Source organism: Garra rufa, chromosome 17 (assembly GCF_049309525.1).
Source record: "Garra rufa chromosome 17, GarRuf1.0, whole genome shotgun sequence".
NCBI classification, from domain to species: domain Eukaryota; kingdom Metazoa; phylum Chordata; class Actinopteri; order Cypriniformes; family Cyprinidae; genus Garra; species Garra rufa.
In genome coordinates, this window is record NC_133377.1 from 30,890,315 (window position 1) to 30,910,581 (window position 20,267).

A 20,267-nucleotide genomic window follows, 5' to 3' on the forward strand; every position below is an offset into this window, starting at 1 on the left:
AATGAGCCTCTAAAAAACTTTATTCAAACACTGATGTGAACAGTGACCTGCTGCACCTCACAAGCACTGTTAGCCAGACACATACTGGTTGTTAAATTGAAATTCCCATTACTTTGTTGACAGATTATTACTGTTGTTGTTTCTGTAAAACTATGACAGATTCTTATGAGATATGACATTTCAGTTTCATGTAGGCTATGGAATTAAGTGAATGCTAGTAGCCTACCTACTCATTCATTTTCTGTAGTAAATTATAATACTCTCTTGTTTGGTAGTTTAAATATTTTTACAAAAGGGTATACCAAATTTAAAGAAATTGTCCACCTCTTATACATATACATACATAAACATACATTTTAAAATCTGATTAAGCACTGAGAATTAGCCTTAAAAGGGTGAGTTTAGCAAGATCATGCAATGCAAGCAACCTGTTCTGCAAAAATGCCCCCCAAAAAACTATAGAAGAAACTATAAGAAAAAATTAGGTGACCTGTTTTTTCCTTTCCCAAAGGATTGTAGTGGGGATGCTTGCAGTTTGGTCAGAAGATTTTGTCCTCCAAGACTTTTTGGGCGAATGTACTACTGACAGAAGCAAAACTGGGTAGATTACTTACAAATTATAATCCGTTACTGAATCCAAAATACATAACAAAAATTGTAGTTAGTAACGTAATCTGTTACAATACACATTTTAGGAAATACTATCAGACTAGGCTACTTTTTTTTATTAATTTTAGATTACTTTTAACCTAACTCATATATCACATTGATTTAAATAGGATAATATTGTACTATATTGACATTAAAATACAAAGAGTAAGATAATATATTCCATTTGTTGTTATTAACAACATGAAGTGCATTAAACATTATATTATGTCAAGGTTTCCTAAACTAAACTGGTCTTTGTGAAGGAACTACAAGGGGTTTATTATGAGTTTAATTAAAAACTAATAATTCAGTAAGAAAAATAATTATTTTTCTTTAAAAAAAGCACAATTTAAAAAAAAAAAAATCTGGAATCTGAGGGTGAAAAAAAATCTAAATATTGAGAAGATCGCTTTTAAAGTTGTCTAAATTAAGTTCTTAGCAATGCATATTACTAATCAAAAATTATGTTTTGATATATTTACAATAGGAAATTTACAAAATATCTTTATGGAACATGATCTTTACTTAATATCCTTGACTTAATATTTCTGTGATGGCAAAATTGAATTTTCAGCAGTTATTACTTTAGTCTTCAGATTCACGTGATTCTTCAGAAATCACTCTAATAGACTGATTTGGTGCTCCAGTAACACTTTTTTTTTTTTTTTTTTTTTAATGGTACATTTGTCTAAACTGGGGCATTTTTTTCAGGATCATTTGACAAATAGAAAATTAAATACTTTGAAATTTGAATATTTTGCAACATTATAAATATCTTTACTGTCAACAAAGATATATTAAAATTAAATGCAGCCTTGTGGAATAAAATGAATATAATCGTTTTTTTGTATAATATTTAAAAAAAAAAAAATTAGCAACCCTAAACTTTTGAACAGTATATGTGTTTTGAATATTACAATTAATTTTATTTTTAAATTTAATATTTCATTAAAAAAAATTAATACATAAATATATAAATAAATAATTAAATAAATACGTAAATAAATAAATATATATATATATATATATATATATATATATATATATATATATATATATATTTTTTTTTTTTTTTTTTTTTTTTTTTTTTTTTAATCAATATTTTTTTTCATTTATTTATTTTTTATTATTTTATTTACTTTTTTTAATCAGACATCCTGGTATAAGCTATATTTTCTATATTTATATTTTGCTATATTTAAAACAGCACATTTACAATGCATAATACTTTGGCTTATGTTCATTTAACAACCTCTTCAAACATCGGAAGGTATTGTTTTTAGCGGTTTGTTCAGATAAATTACTAAAAACAAACAATTCAATAAATCATTAAGAAAAATAATATGGAGATATTTTTAATTAATCAAAATGAAAATAAAAAAGTACAAAAAATATATATTTTATTTGTTTACCTGCATGACATGTGATCATAACCAACCAATCAGAGAACCAATGAACACGCAAATGTGAAACTTAATAAAATATTTATTTTACAATTTCAGGGGTAGGCCTACTTCAAGTAAATATATTTAGTAAAAGAGGATCAGATGACAAAAAAGTTTGTGAATTTGTGCATTTTAATGTGTTTGAAAGACATAAGCCTTCCAAACACATAGTAATACATGGTTAAATAACCTACAGCGTAATAATTCAAATAAAAATCAATGTGTTCATCAGTAGTTGATGCAATGTTGAAACACTATTGAAACTACTATTGTGTAAATATCATCTAATTACAAATACTTAATCTTCTTACATAATCCAGATGTAATCAGTCACTACCCTCTGTACAGAAGATATGGGTTTGTATGCACTAACATGGCAAAATGTGCAACTTTGAATAAATTAACTAATTAATTTCCATCCCTCACAATCTTCAAGAAACAACTGAAAACTCATCTCTTCCGTGAGCATCTAACTCCTCATAATAATCCTCATAAATAAATATAATAAAATTAAAAATACTGCTTCATTTCCTATTCTTTTATTATCCTTTATCCCTTCCTGCCTTGCTTTTACTATTTTGATTGATGACTGAAACCTTATATAATGGGCACTTCGCGTGTTTATTGCCAATTTATGGTAAATCGCTTGTTGTATTCCTCAACTGTAAGTGGATAAAAGTGTCTGCCAAATGAATAAATGTAAATTTATATTTATCAAATATATGTTGAAATGCATTGCAGGAAGGAGGACCCAACTATGGACTGTTAGAAAATATGGTTCTCATGCTAATTTTGCAAAGGTTATGTCATATCTTGATGTAAAAGTTTATTTAATAAAGGAAGAAACAGAATCAAGTGATCTGACTCTCAAGAAGAGAGTGACTCTTCTTATGATGGACATATCATCATTTGCAGTTAATTGCTAAATTTGTCATGGTCCTCGGCTCTGTTAAATGCCACAGTACATCTTTTGATGTTTTTTCATCTAGCATTAAATTAAAATATGGCAAAAGAGCCGATTTCAAAGTCATTGCGTCTGAAGAAACAAAAAGGTTGAGTAAACGCAGTAACGCTCAGTCTAGTGCGGCACATTAAACAGAATTTCAAACAGGAGGTGATCTAACCAACTCTCTCCTAAGCCACTGGGCTGATGAAAAATATAGTCAAGATAAGAGCACATTAATTATAAATTGATATGATCTGTCATTTATTTCCTATTAAAACATCATTAGTTCAGAGTGATAGTCTATTGGATGGTTTCTGCATTTGATATCCTTGCCTGTAAAAAGGTCTTTGTTGTAGATTACAGGCTATTAATTGAGACAAATTAAAACATATTATGTGAAGATATTAATTTGTTCCCCCAGTCTTGCAGTGTAAACATGTCCTGTATGAGATTACCCTATAGGCTATTAGTCATCACAATGAATATTTCAACCCATGCTGACTAATCTCATAGTCTTCAAGCCTATCATGCAGAGATACAGATTTATTGCTGTACTCCTACATGCTGTGTGTGTGTATGTGTGTTTACTGCAATAAATCAGGATGACATGGATTAATCTTCATTGAGGCCAGCTGGTTTTTTGATTCACATTAATTTGATTTAATGACAGAGGTTATTTTTAGACCAGTGATTGTGGTTCTCAGTTAGTTTAGCTTTGCTCAAGACTCATTTTACACTGGACAGTTATGACCTGACACAGTAACAAAAATGTTTACAATTTCTGTAGAAACACTGAAATGTATTATTATCATTATCATTATTATTATTATTATTAGAGATAAGAAGATATTTCACTGACTTACTGAATAATAATAGTAGTAATTATTATTGTTGTTGTAGGTAGAATTAATTAATTTAACGATACTTGTCTATTTCAATAATAATAATAATAATAATAATAATTACTATTATTATTATTATTATTACTACTACTACTATTGTTGTTTTTGTAGGTTGATTAAGCAGATGATATTTATCCATATTAATAATAATTATTATTATTATTGTTATTAATAATATTATTAAAAATATTAGCTTACATACAACAATAATTATAATAAGTTGAAGTAAAATTAAGTTGATTAATCAGATTATATTTATCCATATTAATAATAATAATATTATAGAAATTATATTTGTCAATTTTAATGACTGAATATTATTATTATTATTATTATTATTATTATTATTATTATTATTATTATTATTATAGGTAAACTGAATAATCAAACTTTATTTTAAGATCATCTGCATCAGCCAACAACCAAGCATTTGACAATATTTTTGTTTATTTATTTTTAAATGCATTATTTTTAAATATTAAAATAAAAAAGCAAAATAAAGTATTATAATGTAAAACTATTAATTAAATGTTTATTTCATTATATTTGTGCACATTTTAATTTATGTCATTATATTGCAGTAGCAGTGGTAGTCCTAGTTGGCCTATTATATTCACAAATACTTAAAATAATTTAAATACATGTTCAGAAACATCTACTAATTGTAATGTATGCCATTATATTGCGGTAGTAGTGGTAGTATTAGTTAATATTAATTTAAATATGAGTAGTTTTTCATTTTTTGAATGGATAAATTATTGTGCACTAGGGACACTGAATTCAAGACAAAATGAAACATTGTGATGTGGAACAGAAAGATCTCCATGGTAACTCTTGGTAACTCATGGTAACTCAGTTATTCTGATAAATGTGACAGATCATCCATAGCCTTGATAACAGCAAAACATCAGCCTCACTTTTAATCGTGCAGCATGAAAAGCATGAGGGGGCGGGTAATTCAGTATTCACAAATTATACGGCTATAAAGGGCTCATTTAGACGAAAGAGCACGAGAGAGAATAGAGTGGAGACAGAGTGATCTGCATTACAAAGGAGGTCAGGTTTAACTAACCTGTAACTGAGCCATACTAGATATAGTCTCAGTGCTGTTCCACCTCATTAATCTCACTTCTGTTTCATCTCCATTGTGGGTATTTTTTTACACTGGCGATTTTATCACTGCTTTTCCATAGCACTTCCCACTATGCCTCATAAAAGCTCAAGTTTGACAGATGGCTTCATTTATTCTGGACAGCTTCAGGAGCAGGTTGAAGGTGCTCCATGAAAACCAAACAATGGAGGGGGTGCTGCGTGCCCAGAAGGTGTGGGCATACGATTTTGTCCTCCGGCACTTTCTGTGTGCTTGATAGGTATCACTGACAGAAGATCACTCATAAGGGACAAATAAATAATCCATCCATGCATTTGGTTGCTAGAGCGAACTGACTCATTGGAGAAAATGGTTCGTCTGCCCTGCTTGCAGATCTTAAAAGCCTAGCGGGTCATGTGAGTCATCAACCAAAACAGAGCAGATATAAGGGTCTTTCAAAAGCGCTGACTCTGTAGCAGTGCAATCTTTTAATCTAAATCAAAGGATACTGGGTGTCATTTTTTATTGAGCATATTGCTATAAAAAAGTGAGGGAAGCTGAGTTTGATTTAGTCTAGCTCTGGATGCAATGTTTGACCCCTTGCATCTGTGTTGTGCACAAAACCGTGTTTCTACACGGTTAAAAGTGTAGAAAATCCCCTTCAGCCGAATACTACTGACCTTAATCTCAGTGACCCCTTGATATCAGACACTTCCGTTCAGAAAATAAATGATTCATAGCTGTGAATAGCGATTTTTTTTACAAGCAAAAAACCTAGTATAAGTGTACAAGTTCAAGACCACAACATAAAGCATTCTCAACAGCAGTGTTTACATTTCAGGGCTTCAGACAACTAAATGCACCAATAATTAAAATTTTAGCCACAGTGGTCATTAAAATGGCATCTTTGGAGTTGGTTTTTCTTGCATGCAGCATGGCAACATGGAACAAGACATGGTGTCTGATTTGCGAAACAAATGACTCTACCCCAAAATGAAAATTTAGTCATTAATCACTTACCCCCATGCCATTCCAAATCTGTACAAACCAACACTCTCCATTGACACAGAAAAACAAAGAACTATGTTTTTATAAGCTGTCGCCCAAAAAAAACGAGTGTTTTTTACAACCTTAAGCTTAAAAACACAAAAGTAGAGTGCAACATGCCTTATTACTCTGAGAACTACACTTGCTAGAGGGAAATTTAACGGCGACAGAAATTTAATGGCCGAAATTCAATGGCAACAGTAAAGTCTATGTCAGTGCACGTTTTTCTTAACTTCCTTTTGTTGGAGAAATTATCCAACTGAATGGCCCAACGTGAAATACCCTGACATCTACAACTATTTGTGTCCTTAAACACTCGTTTTTTGGGTCAACAGCTTATAAAAACGTAGTTATGTGTTTTTTAGCTGGTTTACTGTACACCTTGTCTCATAGCAGCTTTAAGACATTGTTCTGTTTTTTGTTATAAGGCAGAAATGACAAGGAGTTCGCTAACTGCAATACAAAGCCAATGGTGAGCGCTGAATTGTTTGGAATGCTTTTTTACGCTTAATTACACTTTGATTTGAACAGAAACAACGTATACGTATGGTGGATACTCTCCAAAGTGGTGCTAGGGTGATGCGGAGGAGACTAATTGTTGAATTAAGTCATTATTTGGCTGTGAATGGCTGTTGAGATTTTGAAGCAAAATGAAGTGCATCCGTCTATCATAAAAAGTGCTCCATGTGGCTCTGGGAGTTTACAAAGCCCTTCTGAAGTGAATTGCATTTGTGTAGGAAAAATATCCATATTTAAAACCTTACAAATCGTAATCTCTAGCTTCACAAGAGAGTGGCAATCCAGTGAATGACCCTCCAAAGGCAAAGCGCAGTAACTACACATTTGGTCAAAATTGAGTTGAGGCTTAAAATGGGCTTTGTGACAACTGTTTTGTCTCGTGGCAAAGTCTCCTGGTTCAATTTTGTCCCATTTCAGAGAAACGAGAGCGTCAAAATTGCAATAACTACAAAATCCAAACGAATACCAAGGCAAACCACAGTAAGTGATGTTACTGCATTCTAGCTTTGTTTTCCCAGCCGCTAGCCAATTAAACAAGCATTTTAGCCTACCTGCACTGCTCCATTGAAGGCAGTTATCCACTCTGATAACATAATGATAATCTGATTTATAATCGCATTAATATTTTTGGATTTGGACATCTCTTCACGTTGATGCAGCTGATCAATTTGTAGTGACAGCAGTTACTCCTTCAAAAGTTAGCTGGCTCCGGTAAAGTAATATTGTTAGGCAAAGTTATCTATGCCTCCTCAGCAAAGTGACAACCGGACTAGTTCCCCCGGCACCAACGGTATTGAAATAGCTGTCAATCCGCCTGTATTTGCAATCCGCAATTTGCAAACCATGTTAGATCACATGATTAAAACAGAATTTAGATAGAATAAGTCCTTAAAATGGCAACCTAATTAAAAGACTGATACACCTGCTTTTATGATGATGGATTTTTTTTAGTAAATTTACTGACCAATTGTAACATTCACAGCATGCAAACATCAATAAAACTATTAAAGTTATTAAAAACAATCAACATGTAATAAGAAACACAACAAGAAACATGGATGAACACATTTAGTTTGTAGATACTGCACTTTGCTTTTGCAATAGTGTTTTAGTATTTTCAGGTCATCCAAAGGCAGAGTGCAGTATCTGTATTTTGATGATCAAATGTCACATCAGTTGTCATAGTTTTTATCTAAAAAATTCTTCCTAAGAAGGCATTACATGAATGCATTACCACTAATCTACCCACAACGTTTGACTGGCTGGTGTAAAAACTTTAAAGGCATTTTTCTCAGTTTCAGTGTTGGCGTAGTTACTGCACTTAGCCTTTGTAGGGCAGCGTAGGCAAAGCGTAAGCTCCAGTGACAAAATGCTAGTCTTGTGAGAACCAAGTTTTGTTTCTATTTGGCTTTTATCAAAATCCTCCTGCCTTTTTTTGTTTGTTTTTTAGCAAATCCTCGTTTTGTACTTCTAATTTGTAACCAGTGTATTTATTTTGCTCCCTCCACTGTGCTTCAGTGTTCATCACATCTCACTTAAATTTACGCTACAACTACGTCCTACGTCACACATGAACATGCAGATGACAGTAAGTGGAAGCTACAGATTGTGGTTTAAAAAGTTTTAAATAAGTATACTTTTCATACACAGATTCATCAGTTCACTTCAGAAGCCCTTTATAAACCCCGGAGCCATTTGGAGCACATTTTATGATGGATGGATATATTTTATTTTTGTTGACATTTTTGACAACAAAAATGTCAACACCTATTCACTGCCATTATAAAGCTTAGAAGACCAAGGGATTTTTTAATGTAACTCCAATTGTTTTTGTCTGAATGGAGAAAGTCATATAAACATAGGATGGCTTCGGTGTAAGTAAATCATGGTGTCATTTTCATTTTTGGGTGAACAGTCACACTGCATGCAAAATTGCAGATGTTCCACAATTTACATTTTAGATGTATTTTATGTTGAATTATGTTTTTTTTAAAAATGTTCCACAGCATGTGACGTCATATTGTGAACATACAGTATCTGCAGCTACATTGTCAGTGTTTGGAACCGATAACTGCATTTACTTATAGGTGTGGGTCTCAAAGTGTCCTGTTCACACAGCAGCTTGTAGCTACTAGAGGCTCAAATAGTCTGTATGAATATGCAACTGATGTCACGTCTGTATTCTATTGTGACCATCACCTGTAACCATAGCGACAGTGACTAAAGTAATATCAAAGATGGCAATGTCCAAAACTACACAGAGTTATTACATTTGACATGACGAAAGTTCAATTGAGGCGTGATTTCATCTGTCAAATCTTAATTAACCTGCGGCAGCTTTTATACCGCAGTAAAGAGTGGAGCATTTGAGTCACACACAGACCACAAAACTGTCTGGAGTAGCTGTGGTGAAGGACAGTGACTGGATCTAAACCTTCAGATGACACACAGCTCATATCTGTGTCTCTGTAAGTTATCAAAACCCATACATACACTAGATGCTTATGTGCAGTGCAGAGCGGCTATCTTGCTCTTTGTGACATGACAGAGCTAGTTGTCCAGTACAGTTCCGTTCACACAGCAGGGCTTTGCCCAAAAATACAATTGTGAGTTCTGAAAATTTACAGGATTAGAGATCAGTTACAGAAAGTGGTTTTCACACCCATAAATAATTGAAATATGTGTTTACATTTTACCACATTCACACCAGAGTCATTAATACAGTTGGTAAATGGCAATAGCATCTGCATGAGCTTGCGTTTTTTCTGTCCCCTGCATTCAGATTCATATGAATGGAATTCAATGGATTGGAAAGTGTAGTGTGAATGCTCCTTTAGTGGTTTAAATCAGACTTACTCAGGAGGCATTTACATGACACCAACTGGAAAACCGTTAATGTCCATCTCCAGATTACAATACATTCAAAATTCTGCGGCTAGAATACTCACTCATACCAAACGTTCTGCTCATATAACCCCAATATTGTATGACCTTCATTGGCTCCCAGTTGCATACCGTATCAAATTCAAAATTCTCCTCCTTGCTGTTAAATCCAGAAATGGCCTAGCTCCCTCTTATCTTTGTAATATGCTTGTCCCCTACATCCCCACTCGATCACTACGTTCCTCTGATTCTGGCCTTCTTGCTGTCCCTCTCTTCAATGGGGGGCAGATCATTTAGTGTTATTGCACCCAAACTCTGGAACTCTCTACCATGCTCACTCCGTTCTGTTAATAATATCTCAGAATTTAAATCTTTACTCAAAACTCACTTGTTTTCTGAATGCTATACCTCTAATTTGATAAACTGACCATTTTGTTTGATCAATCTGTACTCTCCATATCTGTCTTGTCTTGTATTTCCAGTTTGTTATATTTGACTTCTTGTACGTTTGTTAACCTAATGTTTCTCTACTGATTGTGGTTTCTTTCAAAGTCTGTTCGTATTATCTCGTCTTTGTTACATTCATTGTAAAGTATCCTTGAGCTCTGGAAAGGCGCTATATAAATAAAAATGATTATTATGATGATTATTATTATTATTATTATTAATGTGTTTTTGCTAGTCCTTTACACAACAACAACGTTTTGGGGGTCTGAAGATGAAAACTTTTGAAAATAGGTTTGAAAATTATGCCATCATTGTCACGAATTTGTAAAAATGGGGAAGTCATGCACATGTGTACTACGTTTTCAGTAGCCTATATGGACCATTCTACAGAATTGGTCCAAAATGCTGTCCTACAACCAAAAAACACATTTTAAAAACATTTATGAATTCAAATCTTAAATCTGTACTAAGATCCTTTTTATTATCTACTGAAACCCACAGTAATATTTATAATCTCAGTAAGCTTAATATATTTAAAATCATCTTTTAGTGGGTACTTGCAATTGGGAGGTGGCTGTCCCGAACCCTAACCCCTTAAATTTTAACTTATGAAAATTATATTGAAATAATTTTTGCATTTTATTCCATTTTTTTTATTAAATTGATTTTAACTACACCCCTACATTTATGATCAGAAAATATTTATGTGTCACTCTCTCATATCTACATGGTGAGTAGATAGGCCCCGTCATTTTTACGTAAATGTGTTCAAAAGTATAAAAAATCTTTAAGAAGTGTGTAACTTTAAAGAATGTCACTACTGAACACCATCTATAATTAAACACACTTTTTTGATAGTTATTCCATAACATTTAGTTTTTATATGTGTACAATTGTTTTGAACTGTGCTAGCTAACCATGTGCTGATTAGCATCTTTGAGCTAGGTTCAAAAGTATCTAAAAATGTCACTACACTAAAAGGGAACACATAATCTTTTATTTGGGGGAAATATAAATTTAGTACAGTTATGCAAATTTCTAGTATTTTAGTATGTTGTAGTACTGTTTTAGTATTTGGGCTAAAGTTCTGTAATCTGATGTGTGTGGACTCTACCAAAACATTACTGTCACTACCATGGGATGTTTTGTAAAAAATAAAGTATATTGAATTATCAACAAAGATGTTATGATAGTATTTGGTTTCGTGTATATTCAGTCTAAAGAATCCTTAACTTTTAAATCAGTTTGATCAACTTTTTGCCTTTTACAAAGAAAAAATTAATTAAATGTTGATTTACTTTTGAAAACCTTTATTTAATATTTACAAGGTAGATTTAAGCAAACTCTTAATAGGTCAATAGAACCCTTCTTATTAAATTATATATTACTGTGTTTCGGTAAAGACAAGTTTGGGCAGTGGACAAATATTCCAAAACTTTCTGAGAATACAAAATGAGAATTAACTGCACAATTACTAGAAATGCAACAATTTGTATTGGAAAATACATTTTTTCAAGACGTTTCTACGGTGACGCATTGCTGCCGCACACTTAATTTTTTTCCCACTCAGCTATGTCGTTATAACGAGATCTTTTCTCGTAAAAACGACATCTTTTCTCGTTAAAACGACATCTTTTCTCGTTAAAACGACATCTTTTCTCGTAAAAACGACATAATTATCTCGTTAAAACGACATCTTTTCTCGTAATAACGAGATCTTTTCTCGTAAAAACGACATAATTTTCTCGTTAAAACGACATCTTTTTCTCGTTATAACGACATATCATGTCATACGATCTGATCTGATGTTCCTGTTATAGACATTATGTGAGGGAGCTAAACGTTTGTCCGCGCTGCCTTCGCCACAGTTCTGACCTAAAGGAGGATGCACGCTGCTGGAGTTAGAATACACTAGCTATATATAGCCTATAGAAATACACTGTTTTAATAATTTTAATGTAATTGTTTCAATTGTAGCAGCATGTTTATTAGGATTAATCTCCATACTAATCTGCCCTCAGACCCAGAGGATTTAAGATGATCAGATCAAAACTGTTATTTCTGACTCTGAGCTTGGAATATTATTTGGATGAAAGTTTGATTTTACAGAAAATGTAAATAGTATCAGAAATAAATAAAAGAAAAATGACACACGGTTTGATCGTGTTATGATTATGATGATTTCGTTCTGTTTAAAAAATGAAAATAAATAAAGCCAGATTTTTTTTTCATGAAAAGAGAGCTTATGCTTTAATATTTGTGCGTGAGCGGCCCGGAAAAGCCACTTTTCGACTCAGCTTGTCTTTACGGTCTGTCCCATCATGCAGAATAAATGTTCGTCTGATGTACCGCTCTGGGCTGCGTTCTCCGATAACGTTGTCTCTTAGCGTGCTACGAAGACTCAAAAGGTACACCTTAACTACAGCTATACCTTTCCTACGTGTGTTCTCCAAACTATACCTTAGGATATTGCTTAAGGTAAACCTTCTTAAGTGCAACCTTAGCAGGTGCTGTCCATGGTGGAGGTGCTGAATAGGTTGATATCGATGCCTCGGTGATCGATTGTGCGCTCTTTCTTTCACAGCGGTATAGGTAAAGTATTGAGAAAACAATGTTTTTTTTTAATAAAGAAGCGTTTTAGAAATAGTACAAACTGCATTTATCGGGGCTCAATGAAATATGTACATGCAGAAATACATGTGTATGTGTTTCAACTTATTCTCATCATTTTGCGTACGAATAACACGACTTTGCAATAGCGTGTAATGCATAAGCCAAAGTCCAATTTTGCGTGCATATGATACGCCAATCCTTCCAATTAACTTCAATGGAGAGAGGATGCGTATAAATACCACGCATCATCTTTTATATAGATGATATAAAAGATGATGCGTGGTATTTGTATGCATCCTCTCTCCATTGAAGTTAATGGGAAGGATTGGCGTATCATATGCATGCAAAATTGGACTTTGGCGTATGCATTACACACTATTACTCTCCTCGCACGGCGCCGTCTTTGATTTAAAACAAGTACTCAAGGTCTCGCTGCCATAGCTATAAAGTTTGTGTAAACTCATCTTTCTTTATATAGACTCATAGCCTTTTCTGTCAAATGGTTCGCCCGCTGATGTGCCTCGAGATAGTAATTAAAAAAAGCTAACAACCATGGAAACTTTATTAATGAAAACACTTCCATACACTGGCCAGAACTGGTCCCCCGACTGAGCCTGGTTTCTCCCAAGGTTTTTTCTCCATTTCTGTCACCTGTGGAGTTTTGGTTCCTTGCCGCTGTCGCCTCTGGCTTGCTTAGTTGGGGACACTTTCCAGCGATACCGTATACTATTTGAACTGAACTGGATGATGATATCACTGAATTCATTGATGAACTGCCTTTTACTGAAAATTGATTGTTTACAATAATGCGTTACTTACACACTATTGTGCTGTTTAAATACTGTGCAGTTGCTTTGACACAATCTGTATTGTTAAAAGCGCTATATAAATAAAGGTGACTTGACTTGACACTGGGTGTAGGCTATAACAACTTAAGTATTTTATGTGTAAAATTTTAAAGTAAAAAATGCAATTTTAATACTAAATCAGATTTTATATTAAATGTTCATATAAAATTTTCTATTTGTAATTAAACTGCGATGTAAAAAAGCTTTTTGCGTGGTGCCCACTAGCGGTATGAACCGCCAGCAGCGGTAAGGTATAGCTAAGAGCGCTCCAGACCAACCTTACGAACGTATGACTTACAGAAGGTATACTTAACTAAGAAGGTTTCGGAAAACACATATTAACGATAAGGTACTTCTTAAGGTACAACTTAAGAACGACGTAGCGTTAAGGTGGTTTCGGAGAACCCAGCCCTGCAAATTAGTCACAATAACGTTTCTTTGCAAGTCTCATATAAAGCTCACTGCACTTTTCGGGTCGGCGGTACCAGCGCGATCCCTTACTTTGTGATTACAGAGGAATGAAATATAAATGTCTGCTTTATTTTATGTACTTCCACAATAACAACAAAACGTTACAAATTGCCTTTGTAAAAATACAGGGTGCGCTCTCGCAATTTATGTCTCTCTATGCAGCTTGAAAGGTCTACTTCAATAAAAGAATCGAAAACAAAATTGTGTTTACTTAATTCGTATAAATCCAACAAGAGGTAGTGTACAGTCTTTCCCGTGTGAGTTCATTATCTGTTACCTACCATTGTGCTTACAGCCAGCGCAGCATATTTCCACAGTAGGCTATAATCCAGATGAAAAACCGGATTCGTGGCTTGATTCAGCTAAAAATAAAATTTAATAATATATAATAAATAATGTATAATTTGTATATAATCATAAGTATCAAGGCCGCCCAGGCATGTTCAATTAATATTCAAGCAATAAGCTCATGTGTTTTACCCACGAACAAAAATATGAAGAATCAAGCTTTTCGTTTTTCCGTTTCTCAAACAAAATGAAATAATAATAATAATAGGCTACTCAAATTGTTATTATGCTTATTATTATTATTATTATTATTATTATTATTATTATTATTATGATTATTATTAGGCGTATTATTATTTTTATTATAAAATCTTTTTGATTGATTTAACAGCAAATCGAAATATGAGCAGAAATAAATAAATAGAATTCATAATAAGGAAAATATAATAATAGGCCTAATAATAATAATAATAATAATAATAATAGCCTATTATTATTATTATTATTATTATTATTATTATTATTATTATTATTATTATTTCGTTTTGTTTGAGAAACAGAAAAACGAAATTAAGCTAGATTTGTTTGTATTTTTGTATTTGTATTTATTCTGCATGATGCGATAGACATGAAGACAGGTTGAGTTAAAAAAGTGACTTTTCATTGCCGCCCACATATAATTATTAAAGCATAAGCTCTCTTTTTACCCACAGACAAAAATACTAAACTGATTTTTTTTTTTTCATTGATTTTGTCCATTTTTGAAAAGGAACGAAATTATTATTATCATAATGCAGCCAAACCGTTTGTCATTTCTATTTTATTTCTTTATGATCGTATTTAAATTTTCTGTAAAATCAAACTTTCATCCAAATAATATTCCAAGCTCAGAGTCGATTATTCAGAAATAACAGTTTTGATCTGATCATCTTAAATCCTCTGGGTCTGAGGGCAGATTGGAGATTAATCCTAATAAACATGCAGCTACAATTGAAACCAATACATTAAAATTATTAAAACAGTTTATTTCTATATATAGCTAGTGTATTCTAACTCCAGCAGCGTGCATCCTCCTTTATGTCAGGACTGTGGAAAAGGCAGCGTGGACAAACGCTTTGCATAATACACAATAACATAATCATATCATCTATAACAGGAACGTCAGATCGTATGACATATTATGTCGTTATTACGAGAAAAAGATGTCGTTTTAACGAGAAAATTATGTCGTTTTAACGAGAAAAGATCTCGTTATTACGAGAAAAGATGTCGTTTTAACGAGAAAATTATGTCGTTTTTACGAGAAAATATGTCGTTTTAACGAGAAAAGATGTCGTTTTTACGAGAAAAGATGTCGTTATAACGACATAGCTGAGTGGGAAAAAAAATAAGTGTGCGGCAGCAATGCGTCACCGTACGTTTCCAACTCTGACTTTGAACCAGTTCTGTAGAATGACCCATTTCTTCACAAAGTGACATCGCAAAAAGAAAGCCTTTTCCATTTTTGTACATTATTGTCATGTAAACATACCGCTAGTCAGTGAATTGTGTAAAGATGTGGTCTACACCTGGACACAAGACATCAAAAGCCAAAGTAGATCTTGATCTACACTGGATGTGACACAGCACAATGCATCAAGCTGCCGACAATAAATGATAAATGGATGTCCCGTCCTATTTCTGATGGTGCTACTCCATGCACTTGCAAAACTTCTAACAGATTTGGAACATTGTGAACTGAAAACAGCTACTGTGTTGCATAGGGGAGAGCGGGGCACAACCTAACACTTTTTGAATTTCGCGGTTTATGTAAATCCACGTGGGGTTCAGAGTACAATTTTTTTATCCACGTTATTTTCACACTTGTCTAGTACAAATATATCGCTTTGTTTCATATTTACAGTGTATATGTTTTTCGTTATTTGCCTCAAAAGAAAGGAAGTGAAACGTGACAACATGCCCCGTAGGTGGGGTACATTGTAACATCTGAGGGGCATGTTGTAACATGACCATATGACAGCTTAAAATGTTATCTGATTGAATGAAAAAAATATACACAACAAACTAAAATATTTTGTCAGTAAAATACATGAGTTAACTTTTTCAAATGAAGTAATGACGTTTTTAAAAAAAATAAAAATGATCTAATTTTGGAGTTTGAAAATGAACACATTGCAACAATGCTTTGAACGGCCCTGATCGCAACACACTGCTGTACAGTAGTTCAAAACAATGTGGACAGATAGATGAAACACATTTAGACATTCAGAAGAACACTCCACTCCTCCATACACAGCTCTCATAGAACACGACACACATAAACGAGCCAAAATGCTTTACATTACTTGAAATAATAACTTCTGAACATTAAACATTGATTGTCAGCCTTTATTCACCTGTTTCTTGAGGTATCTTATCGAAATCCTTAGAAGTAAATCGTGTAAACTGCACCGCTAATGTCATAGAATAGCATAGTTTAATAACAGCGGGGAATATTGTAACACAGTGTTACATCTTTCCCCATCTGCGCGACTGGAGTTTAAAACAGATTAGTGTCTTCTGCCGGTTTGTCAAGCATTAATAAACTATCTAAACTGATAAATAACAAATTGGAGATTAAAATAATAGCAGATTTGTCTAATTTTAAATGAATATTTAAAACTGAAATGAAAAGTTTACTTCAGCCAGAAATGTACTTTTACTATGGTAAAATAAATATTCAGCGATATCTTCAAAAGGCTTTTGAATTCTGGCGCTCTTTTTTCTCTGCATAGTGTTGCTATGGCAACTAGTAAACACCATAAATTTGGTTATGCTAGCGTGTGTGGAAGTATTTAAACCACGCGTGTTACAATTAACCCCGCGTTAGTTTGTGCCCCGCTCACCCCTACTTTAGGTTCAGGGGACTGCAATATATGACATTGTGTAATAATAGATACCTAGTCTTAACAGTGAGGTTATAGCCTTCATTTGACTTATTTCCCTGTCTTTACTAACATTTATTTCTCAATATTATTTTTATGGTATTGCGAAACCAAACAATGTGTCAGGAAAAACAGGTCATAAACACTCTGGTGTTTAAGACTTTCAGTACCTGTGCTCTGAGCACTTAAGAAACGAGATCAATACAGAGTGGAAACTTCTCATCTTCTTGCCTCCAGCTTTATTGACAAAGCCTAAGAGGAACCTAGCATGAAGCATAATAGCAGCATAAATCAAAAGAAAGTAAGTAAAGCTTTCCCACAGCGAGATTAATCTCACTTTGCTCTCAGTGTTAAATTATGCATCTCGCAGAATTATTGGGTGTAGGTTATGAAGTTCCCCTTTCGATGCAAACGTCCACCCACACCCTCCGCTTTAGAAACTCCACACATGAAAAATCATGAGTCAGCGCTTTTCATTCACCGCATAAAAGGGAATGATTTGCACATATTGTCTAACAGTTCACCTGGCCTGTTCATAAAACCCCAAAAAGACATCACTGTCTCCAATATTGTGTGCCATCTATCACTGTCTAGAGTCCATATGCACATTAATGAGTTCTCTAAAGCAATTCCCTACTTTAATTCAGTCTCTGGTAAAGCGTAGAAGCAGTTTGAGGGGGGGACGCCACTAGCTCTGTTTTGTAATGGATGGAAAACAACAACCAGAACTTGTTTTCTTTGAGGCTTCAAATTAGAAACACCAAGTTAGACTACGTTAACTCAGCAGCAAACCTCAGCAGTATTGACTTCACATTTGATGTTACACATATTCAAACCTCAGCAGGGTTCTTTCCTTAGCAACAAGGGAAACTTGGTTTCTATGGATATGTGCCCTTAACAGGACAGGAGAGAGAGAGAAAGGGACACTGCTGTGTGGGCGATGCAAACACGATCCCAGCTGGCTCTCATTAACTCACCAACCAATCATTGCAGATCCAAATGTATACTGCGTAACGACAGGCACAGGAAGTCAACAAGGTGAGGCGCTCGCTGTTGCTGAAACAGTCACACAAATGCTTTACTATGACTGATACCAAGTTCAACTTGAATTTTAATGGTTGAAAAGTACTTGTTCTGACATACTTTTTCTTTTCACAGAAAGAAAGTGACGTGCCGTCGCTTTTTGCATTGTTGATGTGTTTTGTAAGGTACGTTTCCCTGGTTCAAGCATCACCTGACACCCCCAACTCCACTTTTTCTCTGCTGGCATGTGAAAGGTGCCACATCTCTCATGGGACTCATTACCCGAAGAATACGGGTAAAGAAATGATTCTAGGAAATCGGTGAAAAGGTTGTTGCTCAGCGCCCTTAACATCTCCACTAATAGCATTGGCAGAACTGAAAAGAAAAGCTCAATTTTTATTGACTGATGACCCACTGTTATGGAGTTCTCACATCAATAGTGGAGAATCGTTACAATTAAAGCACCTCGCATATTGTGCTTCCAATTGCTAAAATGTAATATTATTCACTACTGGCTTAGACATGTTATTGGCCATAATTAGTATTATTGAACATTATTTACTGATTATTATTGCTCATGATTTATCAAAACCTCTATGTACAGTAGTATGCAAAATTGAGCAGTACTGCTTTTCTTAAATGAATAAACTGGCAGTTTTTACCTGCTAGTTAAAAAAATATAATAAAAAACTTGGAGGTGGATTTTTATGAATTGGGAAAGTAAGAAACCCTTACTTTCCCGATTCATGGTTTATCAGAACCTCTATGTAGTGTGTAAAATTGAGCGGTACTGCTTTCCTTAAGTGAATAAACTGACAGTTTTTACCTGCTAGTTAAAAAAATATCATAAAAACTTGAAGGTGGATTTTTATGAATTGGGAAAGTAAGAAACCCTTTGGCAAGCCCTTAGTTAACGGCATGGCAGAGTGCTAAAAGTCACCCAAACCATCAAAATCTCATGGCTAAATATAACTAATTTAAGTTTTGGTGAATTGGTGGCTAATTCACATACATCTGTATGATCAAATTTGTATGTTTATGTACAATCTGCTCCCTGTGATGGTTATGTTTAAGGCTGGACCTTCGTGGGTTTTTTTTTTAATTGTAAATTTTTGTACGAATCACATTAGGGGTGTCGGGATATACCTGTGATATTTAGCTTAAATAATGAAATTTCGTTATCGTGTTAATTAGGGGTGTTGCATTATACCGGTATTAGCGATATTTAAAAATGAATAGTACACATAGGACAATAATATGACATAATAATGCAGCACCAGCATCATTAAAATGGACAGTTCCCCCAAAAATGAAAATATTTGGTGGATTTTTATTAATTGGGAAAGTAAGCAACCTCTTGACAAGGCCTTGGCAACTGCATGGCAGTGTGCTAAAAGTCACTCAAAACAAGCAAAATCTCATGGCTTTTTGTAACCATTTCAAATTTTGGTGAATTGGTGGCTAATTCTTATGAATTTGTAGGATTAAATGTCTATATTTTTTTACAACCTGCTTATATCCCTGTAATGTTTAGGGCTGAACCTTCATGTTTTTTTTTTCTAAAAAAATTACATTTCCGTACAATTCACATTAGGGGTATTGATGATAATCATGATTTTTAAATAATGAAATATCATTATGGTGTTTATTAGGGGCAGGGTTGCCAGGTTTTCGCAACAAAACCCACCCAATTGCTGTTTAATACTAGCCCAATTGCCTTTGCAGGGGGGGTCCCCCCAGTAAAAATTCTCATTTTTTGTCTGGGTTCCCCTGGTAAAATTCACATTTCAGGGACTAAATATCATGTTATTGAGGTCGCTCTAACCCGCGGACATGAAAAACAACCAGCGGCAACAGTGTTAAAGTAGCCCAATTCTGTGGGAAAATCGCAGACTTGGCAACACTGATTAGGGGTGTTGCAATATACAAGTATTGCCAATATTTAAAAATTAATAGTACACATAGAACAATAAGGCTACGTTCACACAGCAGGCAAATTAAAAAAAAATTAAGTTCCACAGATTTCTAAGCTAGTTTTAGCGCTAAAACGCTTTGTGAAATACACTTAGAGCAAAAAATTTAGGAGTCCTAAATTTAGGACTCACACGATCATTATTTTTAAGATTTTCTCCTAAATTGCCAAGTTATGAGCTACTTTTAGCCTTAAGAT